The sequence below is a fragment of the Lissotriton vulgaris genome, chromosome 8, assembly GCF_964263255.1.
Source record: "Lissotriton vulgaris chromosome 8, aLisVul1.2, whole genome shotgun sequence".
Lineage (NCBI taxonomy): Eukaryota > Metazoa > Chordata > Amphibia > Caudata > Salamandridae > Lissotriton > Lissotriton vulgaris.
In genome coordinates this window covers 1,544,577,029-1,544,594,918 of record NC_141696.1, presented here as the reverse complement: position 1 = coordinate 1,544,594,918, position 17,890 = coordinate 1,544,577,029, and positions in this window count along the sequence as shown.

The window sequence follows — 17,890 nt, the reverse complement described above, 5'->3', positions numbered from 1 at the left end:
CGCAAGACACTCTCTGGCTCCAAAGAAATTTCTACTTGCCTGTAAAACCTTTTTCTTTCCACTTACCCCTTCTCTTAATCTATGGTTTTTCTATGTTCTTGGGATAGGTACAGGATTGTGCCCTATCTAAATGTTCGTATTTGACCCCCTCCAGGTCAATTAATCTTTTGTTATTTCTGAAAATAAAATACTCCTTGCCCGGCTGGGTTTGGAGGAAAATATAGTACTTATTGTGGTCTATATTGCCATTTTCTTTTATATTGCAACTCCTTAGGACCCCTGTTCCTTTTAATAAGTATATGACCCATGGTCCGAAGGCCCCTTTCGGGTTTCCTTGTTTTCTTAAAATGCTTTAAACCTCGCAAGCACTTGCCCCAGCCTTCTGTCATGTTTATCGTTGTCTCTTCCAAACACAAGTACGTCGTCTTGGTAGCACAATATGCCGGGAATCCCTCTCAGTATGCTTCCCATGACCCTCTGGAATACAGCTGCGGCAGAGACTAACCCGAAGGGCATTCTCTTGAATTTAAATGCACCCATGGGTGTCACGAACGATATGAGTTCCTGTGAGTCTTCATGGAGCTTGATTTGGAAGTAGGTCGAGGTCAGATCCAGTGTGGAGAACACCTTTGCTCCTTCAAGCATGCTCATCATTTGTGCAATATTAGGCAGTGGGAATTTGTCAACAACCACCTCCTTGTTTAGTGCTCTGAGGTCGATGCATAGGCGGACCAAACCATCCTTTTTTTCTTGCTGCGACGATCGGTGCCAGCCATTCTGTTGCCTCGACTGGTTCTATGACTCCTTGCTTGCACAACTTTTCCAGTTCAATCCTAACTGCCTCCTGAATTGCTATGGGTAGGTTTCTAACTTTTGCTACAACTGGTACTGCTTGCTCTTTCAATCTTATCTTATGGGAGTAATTCTTCAGGCATCCCAATTCGTTGTTGAATACCTCTTTGAACTCTGCTTCAATCCCCTCCCAAGTTCCTTCTACTTCCTGTATTAAAATTTGTGGAGTTTTGTTAGGGTTGAGGTAAACCCCTAACTCTTTCTGGGCCTGGCAACCCAAGATGTTGTCTCCCACCGAGGATACATAGACTTTTGACACAGTCACTCTATCCTTGTACTGCAGCGTGCCCCAGAAGTATCCCTTCATTCTGATAGGTCGACCCCCATAGCACCCTGGCTTTACGTCCATCATGTTCAACCTTATTTTGCCCTAAGACACACGCTCAAATTCATCAGCATTAATGATCGTAAGTTTGGAGCAAGAATCAAACATGGCTTCTACACCCGTCTCCTCAACCTTTATGTTGTCTTTGGGATAACAAACTTTCCCACTCTGTACCTGCAGTACTATTTCGTCACACACTCTGGTAGTAGTATCCTTCCCCTGCTTCTTGTACCCCTGGCCACTCCTGCAGTACTGCCTAAAATTACCTTTCCTTCCACATTTGCTGCAAGTGTATTTGAGCGCTGGGCAATCCCTATCGTTCGACATGTGTCCCTGCTTCCCACACCTGTAGCAGTTGCCTTTGAATAGCCACCCATCCTTGTTCTCTTTCTGCTCTTTGTGTACTATTCTCTGTTCCTTTATTCCTGAGACACACTCACTTTCTACTGCAACCTCGCTAACCTTAACCTTGTTCTCTCTGCCTTTGTCTTCACAGTCCTGTTTTATTTCACTAACACATGGCATCATGTGTTCTACCTGTTTGGCCACAATAACTACTTCTCTAAGTGGGGGGTCGTCTTTCAACCACAACTCCTCATGTACACGTTCAGTTCTGCACGTCAACACAAACTGGTCCCTGATCCTTTCTTCGCTAGCGCCCCCAAACTTGCATATTGTGGCTAACTTGCGTAAGTCAGATAAAAAATCTTCTATTGATTCTCCTTCCTTTTGTCCTCTCTTCCCAAAGTGATATCTTTCCATTATGGTGCTAGTTTTGGGGAGGTAGTGTAAATCTAGTTTCTTTATGCTAATTTCGAATTCATTCAAACCTCTAGCTTCCTGTGCGCCTAGCTCTGGGAGATGCTCCAACACTTCTTCTCCCTCCGCCCCCAAATAATATGGTAGTAAAGCTACTTTCCTCTCCAACCCCAGATTTGGTCCACATACAACCTCATAATTCATGAACATTTTTTTCCATTTCTTCCATTGTATGGACGGATCTCCTGGGTTCAAAAGAAACACAGGGGGTGGCGTTACATTTTGCATGGTGCCTACTCCACTTTTCTAGACTCAACCCTCTTAGCACCTTCTATAGCCACTATCAATCGTGTAATATGGCCTTAAAGCAAACAACACCAATATTGCAAAGAGTAATTACACTTTTTTCCTGTGGGGAAATAAGAGCAGGAGCGAAAAATACCACATATATTCGTTGTCCGCAATATACTCTGGAGCTCACTAGGTGGCAGTGTCGCTTTCTTTTGCCTCTTGGATTAGTGAAATGCACCTCGTAACACAAACCAGCTCCTTTGTGTCACACTGAGTGACAGGAAATGGCAAATGTTTTGAGACACTTATCTAGTTTCTTCGCGAGTGAACCTGAATGAGTCTTTTTTTAAAAAAACATTTTTATTGTTTTACAGCAAGAAAAAGCCATATACAACAAGTTTGTCAGGATCAAGCAACATCCCCACGACCCCACCCCCTCAGCCCTCCCACCATCCTCGCGTTCCACGACCCCGTAGCCATCAGTCAAATGTTCAGTTCCTGCGGTCCCCAAAGTCTCATGCGGCAGGGGTAACCGTCCTTCAACTCCCACCCCTACTATACCAACCATGTAGCCAAACATTCGTGTCCCTTTAGAGTCCTCCATCCAGCCCATGATATTGTCGCCATTTAATCCAGATTTTACGGAATTTCTTCGGGCACCCTCGTGCTTTGTATGTAACCCTTTCCGCCGCCATGTAAAGGTCCATTCCTCTCCTCCATTCCCCCAGCTGTGGTATATCAGGTGCCCCCCATTTCCTGGCTATGTCTCTCTTAGCCACCACCAGGGCTAGTACTAGGAAGATAATCTGTGGCCTGGGTACATCTACATCATTAGTCATTCCCAAGAGTATTAGCTTTGGGTCTGGTAAAATGCCTGTCCCAAGCACCTTTCCCAACTCAGTAAGGATCTTTCCCCAGTATATTTGAATGCGTGGACAGGACCAAACAGTGTGCAAGAAATCCCCCCGTTCATAACCACAGCGCAGGCATGGGTCAGACACTCTCCCCATTTTACATAGTCGTACTCTATCAAAGTAAATCCTGTGCACGATCTTGAACTGGATCAGACGGAGATGTGCCTTTATCGCCTCCTCCCTGGGGTGCATCAGTACCACACCCCAGTCCACGTCGTCCATGTCCCCCACCTCCTGTTCCCATGTGGCCTGGAGTCCCTCCAGTTTATTAGGCCTATTGTTCATAATGGTTTTGTATGTGAGGGATACGGCCTTTTCGGGGATCTTTTCCTGGAGGAGGCGACCCTCCAAAGGCGCGTATTCAGGGAGTGCCTCTAGCAACGTCCCTTCCGCTCTCCATGCATGAACCTGAATGAGTCTTGAGCCTTCTCTACCACACCCGATGTTCACGCGCTGTCGCTGGGTTGATTGCTGGAATTCTCCTCACACCCCATGCTATTTCCCACTGAATTTGTTCGCGCCGCCTTGCCACCTCAAGCCTGTGTACTTCTGGATCTGCTCTGCCGCTGGGTTGCTTGCTGTTAATTCCCTCGTACTCCACGCTGAATGCGTTTGCGCCGCCTCACCACCCCAAGCCTGGGCACCTCTGGATTTCGCCCGACCTTCCGCTTGCCAAAAGTCAACAACATGCACAAATGACACCGCTACACCCCTTTAGCGTGAATTTCCCTCGGCTGTCATCACAGTTCCCAACAGTCCTGTAAAATTCACGCTGCACCAACGCCCCTCAAAAAGGTTTTCTTTGCTATCCTGTCACGGCACGCTGCTCAGCTTTTTGTCTACACGCCTCCGTGACACTCACCGGTAAGTTCTTTCACTTGCTTTTGAATTCTTATCAGCTTTGCTCACCATGACATTAATACTGTGCTCCGTTCGTATTTCTTTACGACATTACAATCCTTTTTCCCGTCTCACTCGGCAGGTTTTTTCTCTTTTAGAGTTATAGTACTTATTCCGTCGTCTTCCTTCCTTGCGTGTTGAGGTCGTCTGTGTTTTCTTTAAATTGTCCTCGTCGTCAGTGTAGAATGTTCACAATAAGATCAGGGAGGCGATGGTAGATATGGAAAGAGTAGTTTATTGTACTCTCAGGTAAAGAACTAAACACACGACCTCAGCCACAGGTGACAGGGCGCACACAACCAACAGCCGGTCTCGAATCCTTCTTTTTTGAAGACGACAGTAGACGGAATCAGATGGCTTTTCGTAGGCAAAGAATTCCAAATTTTCGGAGTGATACCCGAGACCGCTCTTGCATGTTTTGTTTTTGTGGAAGATCTGTGGTTTCAGCAGCAGGGAGCTGGTACTTCACAATAATCTGCATCCTCCTGATATTTCTACCTTTTGTGCCAAGTACCTTGGGGTATTGAAATGTAAGGCTTTATGATTCATGCACACAATTTTTTGTTGTATTCTTGCCTCATAAGGGAGCCAGTTCAGGGATTTTAGATCCAGGAAGATGTGTTTATTTCTTTTTGTTCTGGTGATGAGTCTAGCAGCAGCGTTAAGAGAGGCCCTTAGACGGGGTAGCCTGTATCTAGGCAGGCCACAGAGTGTAGCACTTCAGTACTCCAGCCTCGGAATGACTAGAGCTTGAACTACAGAATTAAGGTCGTCCTGGAAGGGATTTAATTTCCTTAGAATGTTCATCTGATAATTCGCACCTTTGGTGGCGGTACTGGTGTGATCCTGTATGTGCAGTTGTTTGTCTAGTGTAATTCCCAGAGATCTTGCCGAGTCTATGATGTGAGGTGTGCAGTTGAGGGCAGTTAGATGCTTCATTCTTAGGTCAATCTTCGTAATGTGGTTGGATGGAGGAATGAGGGGGATATTCTGTTTTGACAGCGTTTAGTTTGAGATGGTTACAAGTTAGCCATTCTGAGTATTTTATAGAGTATTGTTGAGAAACAAGATGTCTTCTAGGAGGGTGGAGTTTCAGGTACGATTGGGTGTCATTCGCATACATTTGATAATGAATGTTAGAGGATGTCAAGGAGTCTGCTAGAGGTTCCATGAATACGTTGAAGAGAGTGGGGAGAGAGCGGATCCCTGTGGGATCCCCTTGGGTGACAGCAGTGGGCTTGGACAGGGATTGGTTAACTTTGATGCTTTGGGTTCTGTTATGTTATGGAAGAATGAACTAAACCAATGTAGGACGGTCCCTGATAACCCCAACCACCTTTTAAGTAGGTTTAGTAGTCTGTTGTGTTTCACAGTATGTTTCACAGTATCGAACGCAGGCGATAAGTCAAGGAAATAAGAAGACACCCTTCCTTCTGATCCAGCATTTTCCATACGTCATCCACTATGTGTGTGAGTGCCGATTCTGTGCTGTGGTCTTGACGGAAGCCGGATTGTCATTGGTCAAGGAGTTGGAAATGCTCTATGTGGCAGCAGAGTTGGATCTAGACACATTTTTCAAGAATCTTCACCACAGTGGGAATGTTGGAGATTGGGCAGAAATTGTTCAATTCTCGGCAATTTGCAGTTGTATTTTTTAATGAAGTGGTTACCTGCCCTACTTTTAGGCAGTAAGGGATAGAACATTGGTGGAGTGATGCATTTACGATCTTGGTCCATAAAGGAAGGATAGAATAGAAGATTTGATCTCTTTAAATATATTCAGAGTTAAAGAGTCGATGAAGTGATTAAAAGGTTTCAACGCTGAAACCATTTTGTCGCTTTCATTGAGGGGTATGAATGTGTACCAGGAGGCATTGTTTTGGTTTTAATTCCCAGGGTGACCAATAGGATTGACAGTCTGTGTGGGATGAAGAATTGTGTGTAAGATGGTAGGCAGGAGCTCCTTAACTGACTGCAGATCATTTTCAATAATTTCTGTTTATCTCAAGAAGAAGGAGGCAAGGTCCTTGCAGTTTGGGATTGTGTTGGACCTAGAACCGGTAGGCTTAGGTTGGTTGTTTGATTGTTGCTTGACAATTTCAAAACGTCTTTGGGGTCGATTTCTGGCTTGGTCTAGCTGGGATCTAAAGAAGTTGGTTTTCAAACTTCTGGTTCTTTTGTTGTAAGTGTTCCTCATTGATGTTAAACGTTTCAGGTGCTCCATTGATGGCAAGGTTCTCCAGGCTCTTTCCGCTAGTCTCAAATTGAGTCTTTCAGTATTAAGGACATCATGGAACCAAGGATTAAAAACTTTCTTTGTCTTTTAGTTGCAGGGGCTGGTTGAGCACAAGATGGAAATATTGTAGTGCTCTGTAAGGTTGTGAACATCTAACATGTCCACCTGGGGACTCAGGGAATCGTTACAGGGGCAGATAAATCATTAAGGTTTATGATCTGCAAAATTCTTTTCCATTTTTTTGGTTTCTTTATTTGAGCTTTTTTAGGGATCACTACATTGATGAGGAAGAGGATACAGTAGTGGTCTGTCCAGTTGCAATGCACAATAGACTCTAGTGTGATGTTTACCGTTTTTGCAATGGTTACGTCTAAAGTCTCTTCCTTGTTGTGAGTATGGCTGTGACAAATTTGGGTCCATTTGAGGCCTGATAGAAAGGCTGAAGCTCCCTAGGAAGATCTGGGTACTTTGATGATCAGCATTGGTTGACATGACTTCCAGGACTTGTTCAATGAAAGATAGCCTTTGCCAAAGGTGGTACCCAGTTATTCCCATATGCACAGGAGGTGCTGAGAGGGCTCCAGGTGAGATTTGCGCACATTGATAGAAAACCCAAGTCATACTGTAGGGATAGCATCTGTTGCAGATGTTACTGCACCATCTCCAGGGCCCTTGCCTTCATAAGATAATTGTCCATGCAGGGAAAACTGGAATCCCATATCTCCTGAGGTAGGCAGCTACAACCACCATCCTCTTTGTGATGACTTGTGGTGCAGATGAATAAAAGGACAAATCGCAAATTGGTAGTGTTTTCGAGCCCACTATAAATTGCAAGTACCTCCTGTGAGACTTCAGGATCAGTATATGGAAATATACATCCTGTAAGTCAAGTCATACCATTCAGTCTCCGGGACTGAGCTCCTTAGCCACAAGGGAGAGTCTTCAAAGAAAGTCAAGAGTTCCTTTCGTGGAAAGTAGTTCAAGATTCAAGATTATCTAATTTGGGAAGGGGGCCCGCTCCTACCTTTATTCTAAGAAAAGGGGCTGGCATGCGACTAGGTCCTGCCCATGGGTGGGACCAGGAGGGGGGTGGTTACACCCCTCTCCTTTGTGCGGACTTTCCCCAGCTCAGGGGCTGGGGTGCCCCTGGAACTGGTTTGAGCCGGCATATGCACAGTGAGCACCGGGGGGCCACTTGCAGTCACCTTCCTCACAGCCCTGCCTACCTGGGATACACAAAACCCTGTCTGGGATGGTGCTAGCACCCCCCCTGACAGGAAACCCTTTATCCTTTTTTTTTATTTTTTATTGTTTTTTATTGTTAGCCAGCTGACAGAAAAAGAAGAAGACAAAAAAATACATAAATGGTTTCAAACATGTACAGAGAGACATTTAGAGTATATATATATATCAGATGCTAGTGGGTGTCTTAGGCGCTAGCAGGACCAGGGCACGCTATTTTTTAAAAATTTGCGCCGCATTGACATAGCCGGCAGCATAGTCGCGCTTACCTGCCGTATCTGCATTTCTGTATGTTTTTAACCTCTTTTGTTGTGCAGGTCCCGGAGCTGCTGACATTTGGATCTTATCTCATTTAATCACCCCGCTCGCCCCCACCTTGCTGCTGAGTGCGCGCTGGGACCCTCCCTGGTCACGCTGCACTCCAGTGCGGGACTTCTCTGCCCCACCTCCTGGCCCGCCCATTGCAGACGAGATTGGCTCTGCCTGGGTCGTGACCTAGTGTGCCTCCATCTTTGGTGAGGGAGCAGGCGAGCGGACTAGCGCTCGGCCCCTCCCGCCCTCGGCTCTACAAAATGGGCCCTCCTCCCAGGGAGCGCAGCGGACGTGCGCAGCGGGAGCGCCGTCTTCGCGCCTAAGTCCAGCCCGTCTGCGCCCGTCCGCGGCCGGACGGGTCCAGGGGCCAGGGATGCTGTTTCTGCAATTTCTTACACCCCCTCTGCTCTTAAGAGCCTACAGTCTCTCCCATGTCCTCTACCGCCTGCTATCAGGGCTCGCATTTCCGCACTTGGAATCGCGGGGAATATCCCTCTCCATCCGGGGTCGGATTCGCCACATGCTCTACCAGCCCCTATCGAGTCACACACCCGAATACTATACTTAAACACCCGCTCTCTTATTAGACACCAAACCAACATCTTTCTCTTACTCATGGCCGAGAGCCCAGACGTTCTTTTACTATCAGAAACATGGCTCACCACGACTCCCTCCCTGATATCCTGGCGGCATTACCCCCAGATTACTATCTGCTGAATGCCAATCGCCCTGGGGGCCGCTCCGGTGGTGGGGTGGCAGCGGTAATACGCAAGAATTTAAAAAATCATAGCCACCGCTTCCATGATTTTCCCTGAAGTGAATAACTTGGTTCTTAGCCTGGGAACTGAGGTGGGTGCAGTCACTTTTATAATACTTTACCGCCCCCCTCACCCTATGCCCTCTTTCCCCTCATCCCTCACTGAACAGCTTGCCAATCTCACCACATCTTCCCCTCGTGTCGCCATTTTTGGTGATTTTAACTATTGGTTCCAACATAAGGATGCCGGGCCTCAAGCCACTGAGCTATTCGAAGCCCTCTTGAGCTTAAATTTCACACAACTTGTCAAGTCCCCCACCCACAGTGGTGGCCATATTCTCGACCACATCTGGGTTCATGGGGTTAAGTCTTCTTGCCCGCTGATCACACCCTGTGTGTGGTCTGACCACTCCCTGATTGAGACTATAATCTCTGCCGATGGTCATATCAGGGCACCCCCACCGGAGGGCGGTGCCGCCCGCAAGTGGAGGGCTGCTGATTCTTCTAAATTGCTCTCCCACCTGTCACAGACCCGTCCCTCTCTCCCTAACGATATCGGCATCAATGAGCTAGACGGTAACATCTCTCACTGGCTCACGTCAGCTAGCGATATCTTTGCCCCATTAACCAAGTTTCCCCGCTCTCGGCATAGTAACTCCAATAAATGGTTTTACTCCCAACTAAAAACCCAACATTTGGAGCTACGCCAACTGGAGCGCAAGTGGAGGAGAGATTACTGTCCTACAAGCAGAGACACTTATGTGGCCGCCCGTAATAAATACAAAAAAGCCATCATTGCGGCCAAAACAGCATATGCCTCTAAGAGAATCCTATCAGCCCCCTGTAAATCGAAGGAGATCTTTAAAGTCCTCGATGAATTTACTTCTGACTCCAGGATGCTCCCGACCCAGGCTCCTACGCAGGAATCATGCAATGCTCTCAGCACGTTTTTCTTAGAGAAAATTGTTATGATTAAGGACACTATCCCGGTCACCTTTCCTGGCACTGATTCTGTTTGTCCCCCTCATAATGCACTCTCCCTCACACATTTCCCCTCTCTTGACCCAGAATCCTTGGCCACACTGGCCGTTCGTGTCAAGTCTGGCTCACCGGACGACTGTTGTCCACCATCCATACTACGGGACATCTGCCTTACTTTACCTGACTGTATTCTCCCTCTGTTGAATTCTTCTCTCTCTTCTGGCACGGTGCCCAGCTCTTTTAAGGAGGCTGTCCTGGTGCCTCTACTGAAGAAGCCTGGAGCCGACCCCGCAACCCTGGCGAACTACCGGCCGATCTCCCTTCTGCCCTATTTCTCTAAAATTCTGGAAGCCCACGTCACCGCCTGTCTCTCACAGTTCATCGAGAGCTCCAACTTTCTCGAAGCCAACCAGGCCGGTTTCAGACCCGGCCACTCCACGGAGGCAGTGATCTTGGCCGTGTTGGATGCTCTGAGAGACGGCGCTGACAGGGGTACCCCCCAGGCCCTGGTTCTCTTAGATCTGTCGGCCGCCTTCGACACGGTGGACCATAACATCCTCCTCCACCGTGTCGAGCAGGCCGGCATCCAGGGCCTGGCGCTGGTATTGGTCAAATCCTTTCTGACCGGGAGGTCTCAGACAGTCAGCTTGGGTACCTTCAGGGCACCCAGGGAGCGTTCCCTCTGCGGGGTCCCCCAGGGCTCCTCCTTATCCCCTCTTCTCTTCAATCTCTACCTTCGACCTCTTCTCTTCTCTCTGAGGCAGTGGGACGTCACCGTCTTCAACTGCGCTGACGACCTGCAACTCATCTTTCCTCTTAACTCTTCTTCTGCTATCTCTAATTTCCAGGCGGTCATGTCCAACATTCTCCAGTGGATGAGCCAGAATCAACTCAAATTGAACCCCGGGAAGACGGAGCTCCTTCCCCCGGGTAAGAGCTCTACCCACTGGGGTCCGCACTTCTGGCCGGCAGAGCTTGGCCCTCCCCCCACCCCTGTGGCCTCGGTGAAGAGCCTCGGGGTCACCATTGACTCCGAGCTATCCCTTAAGCCCCAGATAGGGATGGTGGTCTCTTCCTGCATGTATCAGCTGCGCAGGTTCAGGAAGGTGGCCTATCTCTTGACTCCCGAAGCCCCGATTCAAGTCATCATGGCTCTTGTCCTCTCCCGCTTGGATTTCTCGAACTCTCTCTATCACGGTCTGCCTAAGGCCCTTCTCTTTAGATTACAGATCGTCCAGAACCAAGCGGCGAGATTGGCCTTCGGGATCCCGAAATGGCAATCCGCTAAACCTCTTCTTACAAAATTGCATTGGCTTCCTGTCACTTCGAGGGCAGCCTTCAAGATCGGCTGCCTCACCTTCAAATCTTTAACTGGTCCCTGCCCTGCCTTCCTGAAATCCCTCATCAGTCCCTACTGCCCTTCACGTAACCTCAGATCTTCTCACCTCCACCTCCTGGTTGTTCCCTCTATCAAACTCTGCAGAATCGGAGGCCGGAGATTCGCACATTTGGCTCCTAAATTCTGGAACTCTCTTCCTCCCCTGCTTAAATCCTCCAATTCGCTCACTCAATTCCGCAAATCTTTAAAAACATGGCTCTTCCCACAATCTGGCTAATCTCCCTTGCCTCCCCCAGCACCAGATCAGCGCCAGGAAACCCACGGTGACAGAGCGCTTTATAAGCTTACCTTAACATAACATAACATAACATATGTTGTAGACCAAATAATTTGATATAAGGAGACAATGAAAAAATTCCTATTACAAAATCAAACTATAGACACATTCTTCTTTGCAGAAGGAAAAGAAACAAGAGAAAATTAACAATTATGCAACGTTTATATAAGATTTTACTCTAGAAAGGTGCCCCAGTTTCTATTAAATTTAATCAGTGAGCGTGTTCCCCTAAGATTTGCTAGGGCTAGCTCCATGGCATGTATCTCTGTTACTAGTGTCCACCACTTCCAAACCGTCGGTGGTTCCGGATCGGTCCAGGCCCTAGCCAAGGTTAATTTGGCACAAGAGATAAGTATAGTGGCTAGGGCTGATTGTGGGGGTGAAGAAGGATTGAGATCTAGTAAGACCGAGGCAGTCGTGATAGTGGGGAGCGAAATGTTCTTTAATCTAAGAACATTCTGTATGTCCCCCCAAAAGGTCTTAAGTTTGGGGCAGGAATACAGCATATGTACTAGATTGGCTGCATCGGTTAAACATTTAGGGCATTTAGTACGATTACTAAAGGAGGCGTTGGGGGACCATCTAGATATTCTTTCGGGTGTATAATAGAGTATGCAGGTCGTTCTAAATTGTTGCAGCCGAAGGCTGGATGACCGTACAAGGTTATTAATGTTAGCCAGGGTGTGCTCGATCTGGTTTGGAGTAATATTTAAACTTAGTTGGGTGCTCCACTTTGCGGCCAGTTTATCGCCATCATTCGTTTTAAACGTACTGATTGTTTTATATGCTTCGCTAATAACTGATTTGCTTTTGTTTGAATAAAGACAAGTCCATATGTCACATTCAGTAACATTTTGAATCTTTTTCTTATTAATCAAATAGTCGTGCAATTGCAGGTGTTTGTATCTTGTGGCTTCCGGTAAGTCATATAACTGTTTGAGCGTGTTAAATTCTAGAAACCCCTGTAAGCCGTACAGATCCGCCAATATCTTAATCCCAAGAGCCGCCCCGTTATAAGTGATAGTATCCATGAAAATAGCCGGAAGACCTGGGTTGCCCCACAACGCTAGTTTCGGGTGAAAAAAAGTTGTTTTACAAAATTTTAGTACATTGACCCAGATCCTAGCGATGTCTCTAGCAGTCTTGAACCTCACCCTCTTGTAATAATTCGGGTCATTAACTCTAAGCAAAAAAAATTGTGAGTCTTGTTTCAACATAAAAAAATGAAAAAAAAGAGCTCTGTCTCCATGCAATAAGGAACGTAGGCGTGTAAAAAACGCAGACCATAAATACAATTTGAAGTCTGGAAAGTTCAGCCCTCCCTTATTTGTATTATTTTTCAAAATTTTTAGTGACCTTCTGGCCTTTTTGTAACTCCATATAAAGCTACTCAGGAGCCCGTCTAGATGCTGAAAGAATTTATTATTTAGTGCGAGTGGGATAGATCGGAATAAGTAAACAAACTTTGGCAAAACTTTCATCTTAATAAGGTTAATTCTGCTTATCAGGTTCAGGGGCAATTTATTCCATTTTTTTAATAGAAGAGTGTTTTTTTTAATCAAATCATTATAGTTTATATTATTGATATCTTGTAGTCTGGCCGTTAATTTAACCCCTAAATAGGTTGCTTCTTTACAGATCTCGTGGATAGCCACAGTAGGGGAGTAATTGGCTATAACTTGTGTCTTTTGTCGGTTAAGCTTGTAGCCTGACACCTTCCCGAATTTCCCAGCCTCTATAAATATTCCTTTCAGCGCTTCAGCGATGTCGGTGGTATATACGGCAATGTCGTCCGCATAAGCTGTCATTTTCAGCTCCTGTGAGCCGGAGCTGAAGGGCACAATCAGGATTTGAGAGTGAAGGGCGAGCAAGAATGGTTCTAATGAGAGGGCAAATAAGAGGGGTGAAAGGGGACAGCCTTGACGGGTCCCACGCATAATGGGAAATTCTGATGAGGTCAGGCCCCCATAGCTAATACAGGCGGTAGGTTTATCATAAAGTGCCTTTATACCCTTCAAAAAGTTCCCCCCAAAACCCATTTTGGACAGCACCCTCCAGAGATAGTCCCACCCCACTCGGTCAAAAGCTTTTTTAGCATCTAATAAGATCATGGCGAGTGGGGTGGACTCAGTCTCCGCGACATCGAACGCCGTAATGGCCATATTTACATGTGTCGTTGTATCTCTCCCAGAGATGAACCCGTGTTGTTGTGGGTTAACAATTTTGGGCATGAATGGGGCTAATCTAAGTGCCATATTTTAGCGAATATTTTCGCATCGGTATTTATCAGGGAGATGGGTCGATATGACCCTCTCTCCTCCTTGGGCTTACCTTTCTTTAAGAAAAAAAATATTTTTGTCCTGTTCCAGGATTTGGGAGCTGTTCCATTTAGCCCAATTGATTGCATGACTTCCAGTAGTAGCTGTTCTAATTCTGATCTGCAAATTTTATAAAGTTCCAAGGGTATCGTATCCTCTCCTGCCGCTTTTCCAGTCGGTAGGGAGTTAATAGCCTGATGTAATTCTGTCGGTGATATGTCGTTAGACAGTAAGCCCAAGCCTAATAAGTTCTCTGTGCTCACTGGATATTCATCAACATATTCCCGAACTAGGTCTTGATCTACAGGGCTATCTGGAGTGTATAAGTCTCTGTAATATTCGGCAAATTGGTCAAGTATATCTTGTGGCTGATTATATAGTTTGTTCCCTTGCCCCCGAATATTAGAAATTAAGGTGTCTGCTCTGTCTTCTGCAACTTTATAGGCTAGAATTCTACCAATTTTGTCCCCCCCCCTCATATTGCGCAATTGTGAATTTATGGATCCTTGCTCTACTTTTTTGAATAAAGTTAGATTTTATGTCAGTTTTTAGTGCGCTAAGTTTTAAATTGATTTCTATAATTGCTGGAGGGTTGAACTGTAGAGCTTTGGCTAGTAATTCGTCTTGTTCAGTTATATTTGCTAATAGTGTGATCTTGTGTTGCCTTCGTTCTGCGTTTTGCCTAATCACATAGGCCTGTGTAAAACCCCTAATGCTTGCCTTGCAGGAGTCCCATACCATACAACACCCAGTTGAGTTTTTATTAATACTTATAAATTCATTAAGATGGGTTTTGAGCTGCGTCACATAAGTTAGGTCTGAAATTAAGTGTCTAGGGAAAGAGAATGGTCTGGGAGGCGTCCTGATGCTTAGTGTGTCAAATGTCATTATTAGTGCGTTATGGTCGGAGGTTATTCGGGGGCAAAGAATCATGGAGCCAGTCTGTAGTAACTTGTCGCTGACTAAAGCCATGTCTAATCTAGTGCACATCTTGTGGGGCGCTGAGTAATATGTGTACCCTGGTATATTTGGATACAAATATCTCCAAGCGTCTTTGATATTATGTGTCCGACATAAGTCCAATATAGATATCCTGGTCTTGTGCATCCTATGGTGAGCATATGGCTTGGTTGTGTCAATTTTATAGTCCATGATGCAATTAAAATCCCCCATTATAATAATTTCCCCCTCCCAGTCCAAAAGTTTCATATTTAATTGGTCAAAATGCCTTGGTTCATCTAGATTTGAACCATAAACCACATATAAAACATACTTGGTGTTTGCATAGTTGATTTGAGCGATAGCCCATCTACCGTCCTTATCGTGAGCAGTTTGCATTACTTCAGCCCTAAATCGCTTATCCTTAAGGATAGCAACCCCTCTTGTGGGACTCCCAAAAGTAGAGCAGACCAGAATGTCATACCCCATTTGACTTAATATTTTCCTATCTTTCCATATGATGTGGGTTTCTGATAATAAACAAAAGTGGGGATTATGTAATTTTAGCTCTTCTGACACCAGATATCTTTTGTTTTTGCTATTGAGCCCTGCTACGTTCCAGGCTAGGTATTTTATTACATGCATTTAAATGTTAGTGGAAATATTGAGCCCCTCTTCAAATAGTCCAATAATAAATCTTGATCTCTCGAGCATCTAAAACAATCAATAATCCATTCGATAAGCAATGATTTACAGTCTTTTTCAAATTCTTCAAGATATTTTCCCCTGTCAGCCAGCAAACAGTTTTTATTAAGTCCCCCCCCCCTAACTCCCCTTGCTCCCAACCTGCAGAGAGGGAGTCCCACCCCCCTCCCACCCCCCTGGCTCTCACCCCAGCCGGGGAAGAACCACCCTCCAGTGACAGGTGCCGTTGGTGAGGCAGCTCGTGTGGTGACACACCCTGAAAGACTCCTGCCCCCCCCTTTATTAGCAAACGTCATTGTGCATACCAAGCAAAAGTGACATAATTCTTTCTTTCCTTTTCTTATTTTTCCCACTTTTTAGTCCGCCTTTGTCTCCCCCTTCTTTGTGTGTTTGTGCTCCCCGACCTCCCTTTAAATAGCTTATTCATCACCCTTGGGGCTGATACTGGTTATTTTAGGCCTGGCTCTGGCTCTGGCTAGAGCTAATGCTAGAAAGATAAATCTCTGCTTCCTTGACGTCGTTAAAGGTGTGAGTTTGCCCATTTCTCATAACCTTAAGATGAGCAGGTTCTTGGAGGAACACCTGCCCTCCGCAGGCCTTAATGGGATCCATCAATTTACGAAGCTGCCACCTCCTATCCATAGTGTCCCTACTGAGATCAGATCGTGCAAAGAACGAAAACTCTCCTAAAGCTATTGGAGAATTAGGGCGGGCTCTCTGCCAAACCGCTTGGCGTAAAAGAAAGTTGCCGAAATAAATTAGAAAGGGACGTGGGAACTGATTTTCTCTATTCCTCTGAAACAGAGGCAAACGATGGGCCCGCTGGATTTGTGAGTCCCAGTCCCAGTCTGCCAAGTCGGGAAAGGCCTTCTGAAGCACCCCTACGATGTATGCCCTGGGGTCTCAACCCTCTGATCTCTCCGGGATACCAAAAAGTCTTAGGTTGGATCGCCTTTGCCTGTTCTCCAAGTCCTCGACCTTTAGCTGTAGTACCTTCAACTGATCGTCGTGCTTTTCCACTGCTCCTGCCATTTTAGTGTTTGACTCCTCCACCTGTACCACACGTTGCTGTAGTTCCGTGGTTTCTTGTGAAATTCCCCCAATTTTAGTAGTGAGATCCAATAGAGAGAATTGCATCTTGTTATTGTCCTCCCTAAGTTGAAGATAGTATTCCTGTGCTTCCGCCCGTTGGTTACTCAATTGTTTACTCAGAATCGTTAGTATTTCATCCAAAGAGGAGGTATTGGCTCCCTCCCTTCTTAAGTCTTGATTCAATAATCCCTCGTCTGATGGGTTTCCCCTATTTTTTACTATAACAGATGAAGAAGAGGCTGGAGCGGAACCGGAGGGTAGCTCCGCCAAAGAAGGAGGACTAGGCATTACATGGGCAGATAGTTGGGTAATTGGATGTATAGCATTGATTTCATGCACTGGTGTTAGCTCCAGATCATCAGACAGCCCGTTATCCTGCTCTTGAGATTGCAATTCTTCTATCCGGTCCACCAGGGGTGTATTGTCCGGGTCAATCAATATACTCTTATCAGGGGAGATCAGTATTGGTATAGAGCAGGGGTCTTCAAACTGTGGGGCGCGACCCCCAGGGGGGCCGTGGAGCGATGCAAAGGGGGTCGCGCCTTCACAGTGTCACTTCTGCCATGACCTCCAGGGCTTCAGCCCCCCTCCTCCCCCATCCTGTGTCTCAGCCCGGGCTGCTGCAGTGCAGCTCGCGCTCCTGGGGCCTCGGCTGGGCAGTGTCTGGAGTCTCATCTCCGGCCATAGTTTTTCACAGGTCTTTAAAGACCATTAGCATATTTACATGCCTTTGTTAAGTGATTACCAAAGCTTAGTTTTTTTATGGTTCCAGTACCCCCTGGGCCCCCACTCTGCCTATTCCTTACATTTGTATTTTTACACTTACTGCTGTAGTGTGAGAATGCATTTAATGAAAAGAAATATAAAGTTGGGTAGACAAAAGAAACATGCCTGCCATGTGTTGATTAAAGAGCCTGCAAAGACCTCTTCTGACACTAAATTGAGTTATAAATAAAAAAGTATGTATCAATTAGTTATGTGACTTTTCTGTCTTTATTCTCTTTAATTATTAGTCATGGATCATTGAGGCATCCCTAGAACACAATTAAAAGTGCTTTCTATGTATATTTGCTGTTCTAAGTATTGACAGATAAGTGAAAAAAATACAGCTGTAGGTGCCTGCTTATTTCTGGGCCATCAAAATAATGAGCTGGTAACCCTAATCATTAGACTGGAAGTTTGTTGCAGGATCAGCACATTATTTATTTCCTCCACCCTCGAAACCTGATTAATGCCATTATAGCAATAGTTTAACTTATATCTGAAACCCTACGCTTCAAGTTTCTGGGAATGCACCCTGCTTTCAGAATACTCACTTCTCATTCTCGACTTCACTTTCACGTTCACCCTGCACTCCCAGCGATCACAATGCACTCATAGCGATCACCATGCACTCCTAGCGATCACCATGCACATGCACTCCTAGCGATCACCATGCACTCACAGCAATCACCATGCACTCACAGCAATCACCATGCACTCACACTGATCACCATGCACTCAGACCATTCACCCGCTCACCCTGCACTCATACTGATCACCATGCACTCACACTGATCACCATGCACTCACACTGATCACCATGCACTCA